General features: G+C 41.7%; 1 long non-coding RNA gene across 1 annotated transcript in view; it reads left to right on the top strand.

Moving 5' to 3' along the window:
- Nucleotides 1–15,845, top strand: part of LOC137157723 (uncharacterized) — a 116,737-nt gene that overhangs the window by 94,002 nt on the left and 6,890 nt on the right. The window contains exon 2 of the long non-coding RNA XR_010921212.1: nucleotides 14,971–15,104. This is a non-coding gene — a long non-coding RNA (uncharacterized lncRNA). The remainder of the gene's footprint in view (nucleotides 1–14,970; nucleotides 15,105–15,845) is intronic.

Genomic DNA, 15,845 nt, shown 5'->3' on the forward strand with positions numbered 1-15,845 from the left:
ACTGGTTTATAACCAGTTCAGGAAAGATAATGTGGTTAAAAGAGGTGTGTGCATGGGGGTGGGAATGCGGCACTCTAAGTTAATGACATCATTATTGTATAAGATCTTGCAAAAATGTGGATCAGTGTGCTAAATAACGAAGTACAGGAAGAGATGCTGGTGGGGATCTGTTTCAGACCACTGAACCAAAGAGAACAGGATAAGTTACACCTTAATCACTTGTCTATAATATGTGGAAAGAAAAAACATGGTGTTATGGGGGACGTCAATTTGGGGGACATATGCCAAAGGTCTCATGCAGCCAGTAGTAAAACACCATTAGTTTCTAAAAATTATAGATGATGATATTCTATTTTCTAACACAAAAAGTATTGCATGCAACCCGAGGTAACTCTGTTTTGGACTTCATTATGATGGATGAAGATGAATTCATCACTGGTCTGGAAGGTGGTGGTTGCCTAGGAACCAGTGATCATGACCTGATTACATTTAATATGGGCAAACATATTGGACAGTCCCAATCAAAAATATATATACTTGGTTCTTCAAAAGGGCTAACTTCCCAAAGCTGAGGAAAATTATGAGCAAAATTGATTGGGAGTAAAAATCTAGAGAGAAAAATGTGAAAAAAAATTGGAAGTTTTTTTGGTGAGTTTATTAGATGGCCAAAAAGCCACAATTCAACAATAAAAAAGAGGACAAGTTTGATTAAAAGCCCATCATAGTTCAGTAGTGAAGTGAAGGCAGCAATTAGAAATAAAAGGGCAACAACAAGAAACAGAAAAAAGGGCAGATGCAGTCAATATAATTAGAAGTTATGAACTGTAGAAATTTGATAAGGGAAGCTAAAGACATCTGGGAAAAATGCATTGCTCACAGGGTTAAGGACAAAAAGGAATTTAAGTACGAACAAAAGAAATCCTAGCAATGGTATAGGTTTATAACAAGAGAGGCTAACACTGTTAATAATGATGCAGAAAAGTCAGAAGTGTTGAATAAATATTTCTGTTCTGTATCTGGAAAGAAGCAGGATGATAAACTCACATCACATGAGGATGATGAAGTACTTTCCAGTCCGTTAATAACTAAGGAAGACATTAAACAGTATCTACTAAGGATAAACACTTTTAAATCAGCAGGCCTGGGTAACTTGCACCCAGGAGTCCTAAAAGAGCTGGATAAGGAGATATCTGACCTGCTGATGCTCATTTTTAATAAATCTTGGAACACCAAGGAAATTCTAGAAGACTGAAAGAGTGCTAATGTTGTGCCAGATTAAAAGGGACAAGTGGGATAACCTGTGTAACTATAAGATGGCTAGCCTGATATCAGACACAGGCAAAATAATGTGAAAGCTGATATGGGATTCAACTGATAAAGAATTAAAGGACAGCAATATAATCAATGCCCATCATCATGGTTTTATGGAAAATTGGTCTTGTCTAACAAACCTGATTTCATTCTTTGAGATTACAAATTTGGTTGATAAACGTAACTGTGGAGCGATAATAGACTTGTAAGACATTTGACATACTACTGTGCAACAGTCTGCTAAAAATTAGCACCGTGCAATATCGATAAAGCACATGTTAAATGAATTAAGAACTAGCTAACTGATAGATTTCAAAAAGTAGTTGTCAAAGGGGGTTTATTATCGAGTGGTGTATTTTTAGTAAGGGTGTTCCACAAGTATTGGTTCTAGGCCTGTTTTACATTAACGCGAGCTAAGAACTTTTTAGTTCACGCCCACAGTTACAGTGTAGCACTTTGGTGTGCATTGCCATTCTGAAGTGTGAAGTGTGGAGCAATGTACACATGCCCTGAGACTTATCCAAAATTATAGAGGACGTTTGCAGCAGAGCTGGAAATTAATCTTGGTTGTTCTTCTCTCTAGTCTAATGCCTTAATGGCAAGACCATCTAACTTCTGAGCCATAAAGTTCTGATCTGGATCAGAACTTTATCAAAGTTTGAGGGAGTTAGGATTAGCGGGTTGCGTTCAGGCCTACCACCAGCAGTAATATAAATTAATGGGAGCAGGGGTGGGAGTTAATTACAATGTTTTGAACCACAGATAAAGATTGGTTTGCATTTTGGTCAAAAGTTATTTGGTCAGTTAAATGCAGGGAGGTGGTTATTTAATCTGAATAGCTCAACCATCCCTTGTCTTGATATGATGTAATTTGTAAATATCCCAAATCCCTATGTAAAATAATTACATTTGTCCCTGTTCTTAACGGATTTAAATTGGTACACTAGTTCCACTGGAGTCAATGGAACTACTGTGACAGACCCTCAGCTGCGGATATGGTCTGATTGTATGCTGGAAACCTGAAGTGAGATTTTCTTTTGACCTGTCATCATGATAGCAGTGTCTGGTATATTGTGAATATACGTTCTTAAACACGGTGGGATTCCCCCTATTACTCTAAACTCAACAGCACTCTCACTTCCTTTAAACTTCATCATCACACCATCGTACTACAGTTCACCCCTTCGCCCAGACAGTTGAAAAAAGCAGCTCTGAAAGGGAACTGTCATTTTTTTCTTCAAGAAATCTCAGTTTTATGAGTGCGTTCAGTCTTGTTCTTGCTCATCTGGAAATCCCACTTAATTATGTCATGAATAAAGTTTAAAAAAAACTCCAACGTAAAGTGAACTGAATTTCAGTAAGTGACTTGAACATCATTCAGTTTAGTCATTCAGGTTGCTGTGTTAAGTGGTGTAAAGGATTTGGTGAGTGACAGATATTACTTGGGTGCTGGAGATACTGTACTAAGTTTACCTGAAGTAGAAAGGCCTGCTAAACTTTTAGGACTCATTTAGTATACAGGAACATAGTATATGGGCAGACGCAAGATAGGAATGTGCTTATTATGGCAGCAAACAGAAAAGGGCTGAACTTAGGAACCTGTATTATAAGGATTATCCAATTCTTTGCCAGCTTCAAATAACAGCACAATAAAATGATGAGCTAAGTTGCCTCTACAACAAAAGTCCAAGAGCAAGAAGATTCCTGGGCTCTAGTTCTGGCTGATTTGTTCGTACAGTAATGGTTAAAGTCTTAATGGCCTTGCAAAGAAGACTGTTTGTACTTAGCTTTTAATTTTACATTGCCGCCAGTTGGAATGGGCTTGTACATATGAAAGGTTACTTCTCTTTACTCCTAAATAATGGCTCAGACTGCGAAGAATAGATACCTAAACAGGGCCAGTGCTTTTCAAAAGGCTTTTGGAACCAGAAGTGAGACGTGTTTCCTTGTCTGCCTGTGGTATGAGCGCTCCCGTGAGAAATCAAAGACTGTATCTTGCTAGATCATCTTTATCAGTAATACCTGCACAATTTGTATGCCATTCTGATACACGCATCATTTGTGATGCCAGATAAACATAGAAGGAAAGGAATTGATAAAGCAGCATGTCACATTGTGGGGAGTGGCTCACGACCATGAGTGCCTACCTCAGGTCAGGCTGTCAAAAGCAGCACGGACATGCCAAATGGGTAGTGTGTTCTATAATTAGACTTCACCAAACCAGTAACAAGGGTCTGCAGTGTCCCCCTCCCAATAAAGGGCAGGCAGGAGTCCCTCTTAGCAAGGGAAAAATCCTAATCCTTTTTTCATTAGGCTCCCAAGGGCCATAGGCACAAGGGAAGAAACAAACACAATTTTGACTTGTCTGTTGTATGCATCAACACAGGTTGAAACCATAGGGAACAATCAGCTTGGGTCACAATTTTCTGCTCATGTTGTATTGTACATTTGTAAAATGGGCATTGTATAGACTGGACTGGATTGGCTAGCGGAGGTTCTGATTGTGTGGCTACCTGAGACAGACACTATGATACCTTAGCCCTATTGAAGTTTGTGGGAATCTTGCCATTGACTTCAATGGAGCCTGCTCATCTGAAAACACTTTACATAGGGAGGCCAGTATCATTATTCCCATTTAACAGATGGACAAACTGAGGCACAGGGAGGGAAGTGATTTGCCCAAGGTCACCTAGCAGGCCACTGGCAGAGCTAGGAACTGAACCCATGTCTCTCTTTGCCCCAGTTAGGGTCCTGTCCACTAGGCCCCACTTTCTACGAGATATGTGACACTATCAGATACTTACTGCCTTCAACATCTTCAGAAGTGCTAGTCTCCACTTTTGTGTTTTGAAATGCCCCATGTAAAGCTACTCTTTATAACCTATTGTGGATTGTTGTTTACAGAACTAATCGAATCGTTGCAGTGTCAGTAGAACATGGAATGAAATAGCTATTTTTAATACAAGAACAAAGAATCTTTCTGCTTAAAATAGTTCTTTCCCAAATGTCCTCAAAAATATATCTTTAGCTGGTAATAACAGCACTATTTTGAAACTGAGAATGTAAATTGCATTTTTAGCATTGTTTAAAAGAATTGTGGTGAATACATGGAAGTAATCCATAATTCCAAATTTCTGATAAGAAAGCCAGCATTGCTAATCACATTGTGAGAAAATTATTCCTGGGCTTCAAATCACAGCATTTTTAAAGATGATTTGCAAAGGATATTTTTGAAAAATCAGACTTGTGTCCTGATTGTTTATGATGGATAAAGAAGGCCTGCATGACTGTGGGATTATTTTAAAATATTTTTTCTGCTTGTTTTTTCCTTAGAAATATCAAAAAAAATAACATTGGTTTTCCTTGGCTGCTTTGAAGGATTAGTTTGGAGGGACAGTGAATGGTCTCAAGAGAAAGCATACTGTTAACTTTCTCACTTTAACTGATGTTTTAACTTTTAACAAGGATGTTAAAATCTTTAAGAAAGACATGCTTTCTCCAAGATGTTAAATAGCTATTAATGTTAAGTAAATAGTAACAAAAAAAGCAGAGTTTTCAGCAGTTTGACAGTATATCCTTTCCACTCTCTATTGCTCCACTTGATCTAGATCTACTCAGGTATTTTTTCCGAAGTCCATTAAAGATCATGAATCAAGACAAATGCTACACTTAAAATATGGGATTTACTAGTATGATTTCTACTAAAGCACAGGAAATCTCTTGCTCTTCAGTGTTCAGGAGTCCTTATATATGTTTCCTATGTTGTTTTTTGTTTGTTTGTTTTTAAGTGAATGTCACAGTCATGAAAAGTGACAGACTGACAGGGCTGGAGCCAGTTTCCTTTGTATAAGTGAAATATCATGGGCTACAGAAATGCATATTTCCACACTGCCCTGCTGATCTACTTCATATATTTTGAGCTAGAGGAGCTGTCTCTAGGGGGAGAGGGTTAGTCCAGCCCTTTTAACCCTTGTCTGCTTCTGCTATGACTTATAAGGAGAGCTAGTCCTGCCTGTTCACCTTGGCTTTTAAAGATGAGGTCATGATGGAGATTATCTGGACTCTGAGTGAGTTAAATTGCAGAGCAAATGAGAGTGGATCCCCAAACCCTTCCTCGCTGGAGACACCTGAATGATCACAGATAATGCATTGCAAAGTCAAGTGTCATAGAATGCTTTGGAGAGAAGATCCCAGGATTTAAGCCCCTGATTAAACCTGTTTAAATCTGTTTTGCTGCTCTGAACTCCTAATTTCCTCCCACTCCCCTTGCTTCCTGTTCCCTTTTCCTGAGACTGTTGAATAACTGGTCCTGTGCATATGAGTAAGTGGATCAAACCATTTATACACCATTATTTTCCACTTTATCTGGGTTTTGCAGAACATTTCCTGCTTTCCGACAGAAAACATTCTCCCGAATGCGTTACAATCATAAGAACCCAGGTCTGGTAATCTAAGATGCAGACTACTCATTCGGTTACCATTGATCTCCCCAACACGGCACCGGATTTTGAAAGCTACACACACTTTTTGTAAAGTACAGACTTACCCTTAAAATAATAATCATAAAAATTCTGCTGGCTTTTGAACAAGGACAGTGTGTAACTGTGTTTCTCTCTAAGGCCTGGACTTAATACTGGCTTATTGACAATCAGCTCTGGAGAGTCACACTGTTACGTAATCACAGCAGAAGGCTCCCTGACCATGCTCAGGAAAACTGATGCAACACAAACAGTAGTGGCCCTTTGCACCTACACAACATATCTTGTGGCCATGGGGAAGACAGTACAGGGCTACAATTTCAAAATGATGCAGATGCACTCCATGGTAGAAAGGAAGTATGGTCTTGTGATTAAAGCAGCAGGCTACGCTACAGGCACTCGGGATTTGGTTCTTCCATAGACTTCCCATAAAGCATTTAACCTGTTTGTGCGTCAGCGCACCATCTAGAAAATGGGATCTCCGTATGAGATTCCTCAGCCTTGGATTAAAAGCAGGAGGGACATTTTGAATCCTTAATAGACATATCTTTTCTTTCAATGGTTTATAGGGGGCTTGAATTAAATTGGCATGTCTCAAAAACAAAGAGTTTTCTCTAGTCAAAATAAAAGTCATTTTCCCTCTCAACTGATCAAGTTTCACTTTGCAATATTATTGTCTGACTAGTTCTCTAGCTCTTCACAGAGTCTTCCAGGAAAAACCAGTAGGTTAAACTTCGGTTTATAATGTAAAGAAAAAAAAAAGGCAGCTGACTTCAGTCTGTTTACAAACAGGGATGAATGCGCTTCTTGCATGTCTTGGGGGGCCTGAACTCATAAGGATCAGCTCTCTAGTAGGAGTTTGGCTTGACAGGAAGGACTTCATGCAACACTTTCGTGTCTAGATTCTTTTTTTACAAAAATTAAAGTTTCTGTCATCTACCACATTTCCTGCCCTATACTACACACATGCAATCTTTTGAAACTGTAACCTTTTGACCTTGGGTGCTTCTTTTGCCCTGCTACGGGCAGGGGGAGAGATGTTTTGTGGGGGTTTTTCGTTTGTTTGTTTGTTTTTTTAAAGAACCAATGTGTTTCTAATACTCAGAATTCTTCACATCCGAGACATCCTTGGCTGGTGGCATGTGATCCACAAGTTCTATCTGACACTATGCTTATTTTTCAAGTGGAGCAACTTCCCTTCTGACAGCAGTTCATTCTGTGGAAATAACAGTACAAATTGATATACACACTTGGGGACCTGTCCTTTCATGAATGGGAAATAGGGAGCTCAACTAATTCCTGGTGCAACTACAATACTGTTAGTTAATTTGACCTAGGCTTTTTGTGACTCACGTTTTTATCTCAGATGTAATATTTTTCACAGTACTGTCACAGCCTTATTATTAGTTTATTATTATTTGTATGGTAGTAGCACCTATGAGCCTCAGATATGGGCTGAAATCCCATTGTGCTAGGTGCTGTACAAACAATGGAAGAAGAAGGTCCCCACCCCAAATAGGTTACAGTCTAAATAAGATTCCTTATGCCTGACAAGGACTATGTAACAACCAAAGAATACTCTATCCCAGGAAAATCCTTCCAAGATTATAGATTAATCCCAATGCATGTTGGGATAGGATTGAGGAAATTGAACTGAATATGAAATTCTTCTTTATGCAGAAGGAAGAAATTCATGCAGTGCAGACATGATTAACTACCCAGTCTCAGTGCTATGTTTTAAGGGGTTCCTCATCCCTGGAGACAGAATCAATGGTATTCCCAGGGAGAAGATTGAGAATGATTGAAGTTCTACATGTTGTTAAAAAGCTCAAAGGCAAAATGAGTTATAAAGCACAGGTGGATGATATTGTTTAATCTGACAAATGTTTGTGCATAATTTTAAAAGCAGACCTTGGACATGCTCCACCTGTCCTATAATTCAATGGTAACGTAATAGGCATTAAAATACCAGTGCCTTTAAAATCTATGCATTTGCTCATCTCATTCGGTTTCACGGCCACAAGCAGCAGGAGCACAGTAGTAATGGCACTAGATCCAACCGGAGCTGACAGAAGGAGCACTCCACAAGTATTTCTTCCTAGAGATTTCGACCCAATCCATCACGGTGCAACGCTTGCCTCCTTCTCCTCCCTCCACCTGACCGACCTTAGGGCTGCTCTGATGCAGCAGATCCTGGAGGATGCCATCGCCATCTGCAGAGAAGCCACTGGCTTTTTTGGCAGCTCTAATGAAGCTGCATTAACAGCACTTCTATCCACACCTTGGTCCAAGACCAAGAGAAGTTAATGGAACTGCTCCCATTGATGTCAGTGGGCTCTGGATCGCGCCCATGGACATTCACCCAGAAACAGCTTTCCTCTCTTCACCTGCTGTAGGGCAGGTGAGTGAACAGTGGATGTGGTCTGAGCATCCCTAGCCCTGCTGTGGTCATTGCCCTGGTGGAGAGCTCTCTGCATGGTCCAGGAGAAGATAAGATGCTGGTGAGGACATGGTTACGCCTCTTTCCTGTCTTGCCTTTATGTAAGACGTTCTCATCTGGGATGGCAGGCTATCTCATCAGTGTCTCCGTGACATATGTTAGCTCATGCTGCCTTCTCCAGATTGGTCTGCTGCTGACCTATTTCACTGCTGCCAAACTATGGAAAGGAAACTAGGCAAGCAGCGCTTTCCTATCGAGACCGTATTTGTGGAATGAGTCATCCCCATCTCTTAAGAGCAGCGAAGCTTTTTACTGACTCTACAGATCCCTCAGTTTCCTCACTCTAAAGTTATCAGCCATGTTTGTGTAGGGATTGTATCTTGGTGTGCGGTATGCAGGGCATGCTAACAAAGGAGTTAAAGGCCTCACTCCTTCGCACCAGGGTAAACCCAATGCAGAATCTGGCCTAAGATTTGTCCTTCAGCATATCTTTGCTGGGAAAATATTATTTATTAATTATTTAATAGTTAATACCTCTTCATTGCCCCCTCTTCGCCAAATCTTTTGTTTTCTAAGAAAAATTTGCATGAGCCACAAATTGTTTTCAAAATGACTGACTGCAGTCTGCAGAGACGTACAAAGGATTTAATGATGTCCTTTGAAGGGAGAACTGCTGTGGTATGTGGGTATCTGCCAGACAGAAAAATGAAGAAGTGGAGCCATTCTGATGCTCTTCTGCAGATATAAGTGCAAAAGGTCTCTAAATCCACCAAAGATTAACACTGGGGAAGAATGTTACCCTGCACTGTGCCATCTAAAATAATAAACTAAAACAAGAACCAATCGCAAAACATGCACCAAACCTGAGCCTCTTCTGAGGCTTAACTAAAATAAAAACTAAAGTAAAAAACACTCCCCCCAACACCGATTTATGTTTATTTTTGCGTGCCTCTGAACTTCTTAGTTTTGGCCACAACTGGAAGTAGAAGCACCTAAAAATCCACAAGAAAAACGGTTCTTGTGACATTTCCAGTCTGACCAGAATTAGTAAGTACCAAAACTCCTGCAGAATTTCTAGACCAGAAAGGCACAGAGACTAACACCACTCGGAAGCCTTCTAGGGGTTTCACCAACTGCTGACCTCTAACAGTTATCTCTGACTTCCTCTCAGTAGCACCCAAGGATTTTCCCTTTGTGTGCTGTGAAAATCATGTGAATTTGTTGAATGTATTTCACTATACAGCAGAAGAAAAATAGATTCTAGGGTCCCTGGCTCCTTTCTACTATTATTTTGGCCCCTTATTGAATGGGCTTTGGACTAAGAACAGAATCTCCCTGGTTCCTGATCTGAATGTCTCCCTAATTGATCTGTTCTGCCTGGATACCATATCCAGGGAAGGTATGAAAGCTCTGATTAAACTGCTTTGTTCAGTTTAGCCCACAATGGAAATGCTCGTAATTAAAGAACAACTATGTTTAGCCCTGTTTTTTCCTGCAGCTCTGGAAGAGTTGCCAATTGCAACAGAGCCCTGTCAATATCCTCTGAATGCGTCTGACAAGTTTGACTCTTGGCGTTTGGGTCTGTGACGTCAAGAACAATAACTGTTTGTGGTGTCAGTCTGGGATTCGTCAGCAGGAGAAGTGTTCAGAAGCGGGGGCTGTTGATCACTGGTATAATGTGACCTTTTCACTAGGGCAGAGGTAGTCAATAGGTGGACTGCGAGTCAAATCCTGACCACCAGATGCTTTTAATGGGACCCAAAATCTTTTTATTTACTTATTGTTATTAGGCAGTGACTTGATGCCCCTATACATCCTGCAGGTGAGACTATCAAAGTTCATGGAAAATGTTGTCCTGGGTAATAGGGATCATTTCTCACTCCCCCCCCACCCCCCGAATCTCCAGAGCTGTATACAGAGGGGACCCACTGCCCATGAATAGCTTGCATGGAAATGGGGCTCAGCCACCTCTACTGTGCCATCCTGCCTCTGCACTGCAGTGTTCTCTGTAGGTCTGGTGTCTAGGCTAGGATAGTATGGAGACTAGCAAGGGCAGGTGGAGCAGTGCACAGACTGGGACAGCGAAGATGCAGGATGTCTCTTCTCTGCCCCTACCGGTGTCCACAGCCAGGAGCCAGAGCTGATGCAGAGACACAAGGCCTTATATGAATAGCCCTGGCCTTCTACAAATCTCCTGGAATCTGCCAGGTTTGGGGGCTGGCCCCAGCATCCTATTCCACGGTTCCCATCACCTCCTACTCCTCCATCCTGTCCCCAATGGAACAACAGGGGGGAATCGGAGAGGGGGCAGTGATCTCTGTAGAGAGATCCTTTCCCAAAAACTTCTGCTGCTTTCACTGCAGCTGAGCTGAACCCAAAGCACTGCTGCCTTTACCTCACCCTGAAAGCATCTGGCAAACACTACTTTTAATTTTAAAAGGGAACATTTCATTTTCATCACAACAATAAAAAATATACCTGGAAACACAATTAGCTAGCTAGCTTGGATACCCATACAGCCCTCCTGCCACGCTAGTAGCTGAGCATCTCACCATCATTAATGTGTTTATCCTTGCAACATACCCACAGAGTTTAAGGTCAGAAGGGACCACTATATCATCTCGTCTAACCTGCATTATAGATCACAGGACACCAACACTGCTGCACACTAAACCCAACAACCAAAATGAGACCGAAGAATTACAGCCCAGTATTGCAGCACAGAATCCTCATTAATGATCTGGAGGATGGGGTAGATTGCACCCTCAGCAAGTTTGCAGATGACACTAAGCTAGCGGGAGTGGTAAATACCCTGGAAGGTAGGGATAGGATACAAAGTGACCTAGACAAATTGGAGGATTGGGCCAAAAGAAATCTGATGAGGTTCAACAACAACAAGTGCAGAGTCCTGCACTTAGGATGGAAGAATCCCATGCACAGCTACAGACTGGGGACCGACGAGCTAGGCAGCAGTTCTGCAGTAAAGGACCTGGGGGTTACAGTGGATAAGAAGCTGGATATGAGCCAGCAGTGTACCCTGGTTGTCAAGAAGGCTAATAGCATATTAGGTTGCATTAGTAGGAGCATTGCCAGCAGATCACGGGAAGTGATCATTCCCCTCTATTCAGCATTGGTGAGGCTGCATTTGGAGTCTTGTGTCCAGTTTTGGGCCCCCCACTACAAAAAGGATGTGGACAAATTGGAGAGAGTCCAGCGGAGGACAACAAAAATGATTAGGGGGCTGGAGCACAAGACTTATGAGGAGAGGCTAAGGGAACTAGGTTTGTTTAATCTGCAAAAGAGAAGAATGAGTGGGGATTTGGTAGCAGCCATTAACTACCTGAACGGGGGTTCCAGGGAGGATGGAGCTAGGCTGTTCTCGGTGGTGGCAGATGACAGAACAAGGAGCAACGGTCTCAAGTTTCAGTTGGGGAGGTCTAGGTTGGATATTAGGAAAATGTTTTTCAGTAGGAGGGTGGTGAAGCACTGGAATGAGTTATCTAGGGAGGTGGTGGAATCTCCATCTTTAGAGGTGTTTAAGCTGAGGTTTGGCAAAGCCCTGGCTGGGATGATTTAGCTGAGGTTAGTCCTGCTTTGAGCAGGGGGTTGGACTAGGTGACCTCCTGAGGTCCCTTCCAACTCTAATATTCTATGATTCTAATAGGAGGGACTCGGGTGCCCTAGTGCTCAAGGCCCCCATAATGGCAGGGAACACGACTGTGAGGTCGGGCAGTGCTGTTATCCCCAATTTACAGAGCAGGAACAGAGAGCGGCGATGCTAAGTGACTTTCCTAGAGTCTGAGGCCAGAAGGACCATTCTGAGTCTGAGCTCCTGTATAACACAGGCCAGAGAACTCCCCCAGAATAATTCCTAGAGCAGATCTGTTAAAAAAAACATCCAATCTTGACTTAAAAATGGTCAATGATGGAAAATCCACCACGAACCTTGATAAATGGTCCCATGGTTAATTACTCTCGCCATTAAAAATGTACACCTTATTTCCAGTCTGAATTTGTCTAGCTTTAACATCCAGCCATTGGATCCTGTTACACCTTTTTCTGCTAGATTGCAGAGCCCATTATTAAATATTTGTTTCCCATTTAGGTACTTAAGGACCGTAATCAAGTCACTTCTTAACTTTCTCTTTCTTAAACTAAATAAATTGAGCTTCTTGAGTCCCATCACTATAAGGCAGGTTTTCTAATCCTTTCATCATTCTCATTGCTTTTTAAATACTCTGTTCTTCCTTTTTTACATTGTTAAAAAGCCACATCAGCCTGAATCAGTGGTCTGGTAAAATACTAAGTGCTCTATGGCACGCAAACTCAATATCATGCCTCTGAATCGCCCCAGATGTTATTTTGTTCCTACACGTAAATAGCTACGGCTTTGCAGCCATCCTCCTCCCAACATGCAGTCCCCTAGGCAGCTGCTGCAACTCTGCTATTTCTCCTTGAAGAATTCCCTCCGGCTTTCAATTCCAACATTTAACACTCTTGTACAGCTCCTGATACTACCACCGTTTTTGCTTCATAGGCGCCTTTCCCTCCTGCTGCTGCTTAACCCTCTTCTATCTGGCTTGGTCGGCTTCTATGACTCCATCATTGTAGTACCTGAGCGAGTGCCTCACAAACATTAATGAATTGAACCTTACAATACCCCATGAGCTGGGAGGAATTATCCCTATTCTACAGATGGGGGAGGGGGACAAAGGCACAGAGAGATTGAGTGATATGTGCATGGTCCCACACTGACTCTGTGGCACAGCAAAGAATTGAGCCCAGCGCTCCTGAGATCCAGTTCAGTGTATTAACCCCAAAACCATCCTTCCTCCCATAAGGCCATTCATCCGCCTTTTCCCATGTAGGCTACCAAGTTCCACAACTGACCATTTCAGGCCAAAGGGCAGGTAGGACAATCTCCTCTGCCTCCCACTAACCGCCCAGCCAGCTCTAGAAGCCAGTCCTGCCTCATGTTCTCAAGGCCCAATAAAGAGTGCAGACCCACTGCTGTAACCCTCATTGGGCCCCTGCCACTGCAGGTACGGTAGGCTAAATGGAGGCTGGTATCAGCTCGGGTCCTCAGATAGCGCTGACTGTCCCACACCACAGTCACATGGCTAGGGGAACCAGCTAGGACCAAAGTTTCCTTCTGCGCCAGCGGTATTTCCCAGTTGTGATGTGAAGGAATGGCTGGGAACATCCTTACAGGCGACACCAGAGCATAGCATGTGGGTAAGGCCCTTTGTTTTCAGTCTTTATTTTGTTCAAAATTTCCTGGGAAATTGCAATGAGGGTTTATTACAAAAAGTTTTTAAATGGGTAAAAATAGGTGCAAAAATTATTAACTTTGTGGTTTGTTTGGTAAATATCACTCTTCTGGGGGGGGGGGGGGGTTAAATTTAAAAATCCCTGGGTATTCTGAAACAGCTGAATATGGTTTTTCGTGTTTGATTAATTTTTGTCACAAAAAGTAGTTTGCTATCTTGTATTTGCTGTAAATGCTGGTAGCACAGATAGTTATCTGTAATGCTGGTAATGTACACATGGTAGCCCTGGGATTGACAATAGCACGTACACCAGTGCTCAGGGCGTTCCAGCGCTTCTGACCTGGCTCCCCACACCAGAAGAAAAAAAAGCAGGTTGGTCACCTGGATTAGCTGCCATCTCTACTTCTGAAGCAGGGATCCAGGTCTGGGAAGTTATTGCACTTCCAAAATTTGGGTAGAAAGTGGTTTAAAAAAAAATTGAACAGTGGCTTTTGTAAAACCTGGGACATTTTTTTGGTTTAAAAAAACCCTGAAAACGTAGGACTTTCCATATGGTCTGATACATGAATGAGAGGAATGCTTCCCCAGAGATAAATGATGTGGCCTGGCACAGTCCAGAAGCACCAGCCAGTGTTTGTTTGTGCTGGTGGAAGATTGTCATTCTCACATACCTCTCTTCCTCCCCACAAGGTGACCATGATTTTAGGCTCATGGCCCACTGTAAAAGGCAGTTTAATCTCTGGAAGCAATGCATAGTTCAGTAATCCATGAAGATAATCCAGGCACCTGAAATCCATGGGTTTGAGGATACTGATGCGGAAACTCAGATTTTTCCTTTCCCCTAGGCATGTTATTTCTATACCAAGCGCACTAGGATCATCAGTCATTACTGCCCTAGGCTAGATTCAGAACATTGACATAGCGGTACAAGATTCTGTAACCCCCAAAATAGTCAGAGCCTCCTGCACCTTTTCTGTTGATACCCCATTTTCCTATTGCAATATTAATAATCTTTCTCCTTTCTTCTACTGCTGAATAGGTTAATGTTGGCTGTTCTCACTTATTCTAACTCTATTACAAGCATATTTGAAAACTGACATACTTTCAGGTGCAGTCCTTCCTGGTGTACGTAATGTAGGTATTTCCTGTGCAGAGGTTTTAATTAGTGTCCTCTATTTTAGTAATAATAAAGCCTGAGATTTTCAAAATACAGACACCCAGATTAGGCTCCTAAATCCATACTTAGGCATCTAAATAAGGAATTCGTTCTTCAAAAGTGCTGAGCACCGAACCACACCTGATATAGTCAATGCATCTAATGAGAAGCAAGGTGCTGCTTAGCATGAGTAAAGGCAGCAGAATCAAATTATTTGTCATATCCATAAATTAACCCATTTTCTTGTTGAGCATGCAAATGCAATGTTTTTTCACTCCACAGAGAGGCTGCTAACTGCATACTTTCTGTTGGTAGTTACTTCCTGAAGTTGGTTCCTTACACACGATGCAGTCATTAGTACCAGTGCAGCCGGCTTCACGGCACCTTAACGTTCCTCCAAGAAAGAAAGTCAAAGAAGGACAGAAATAAGATTGACTTCTGACAACAAGGCAAGTGATTAATTCTATTTAAAGTGATTTGTGTTTTGTTTCTATTACTGATTTGCCACACTTTATATTTAAATGTGGTCAGCTAAGCATCAGCCCACGTCTGCTAATGAAATACAGACTCTTTTGATATAAGACTGCAAAGTAGAACTCCTCTGTAAAATCTAGTTTGATTGGTACTGAGACCACAAAAAAATGGTCAGTACTATATTAATTAGAGATCATTGCAATTGATGGGGGGGGGGGGGGGTGCTTATTATCTCTCGCCTTAAGAATAATATGCCTTTTCTATAGGAAACTTATTTCTTCATTAATAAGAACACATCCATGTGAGAATTAAAGCATCAGTAATTCCAGCCAGTGGTGGCTGATTAAATTAATGGTACATAGGATAAAAAATGCTGCCTGGGTCTGGGTTGGCTGTGGGATTTGGTTTAACCTTCAGTGCAGAGATTTTGAAATCACAAAACTCTTATTGAACACAAGAAGGCAAATTCTGTCAATTGAAGTGTGTGGAGTTGCATGAATTGTACTGAGAACAGATTATAATGCCAAATCTTCTCCCTTTTCAATGTGCTGGAGAAGTAGTTTATTACTAAAATGACATTTCACTGGCAGCACAGTAGCTATTGCCTTGGCACCTATATTTTCTCCTCTCTTCCCGCTTAAACATTCAAAAATCAGGAGGCAGCCCCAGAAAAACATGAGATTGACTTAAGAATCATGAAGGATTTTTTTTTGTTT

This window comes from Emydura macquarii, unplaced genomic scaffold (genome assembly GCF_026122565.2).
Source record: "Emydura macquarii macquarii isolate MOO-44397 ecotype Brisbane River unplaced genomic scaffold, CSIRO-AGI_Emac_v2 contig_1551, whole genome shotgun sequence".
In the NCBI taxonomy this organism is placed as follows: domain Eukaryota; kingdom Metazoa; phylum Chordata; order Testudines; family Chelidae; genus Emydura; species Emydura macquarii.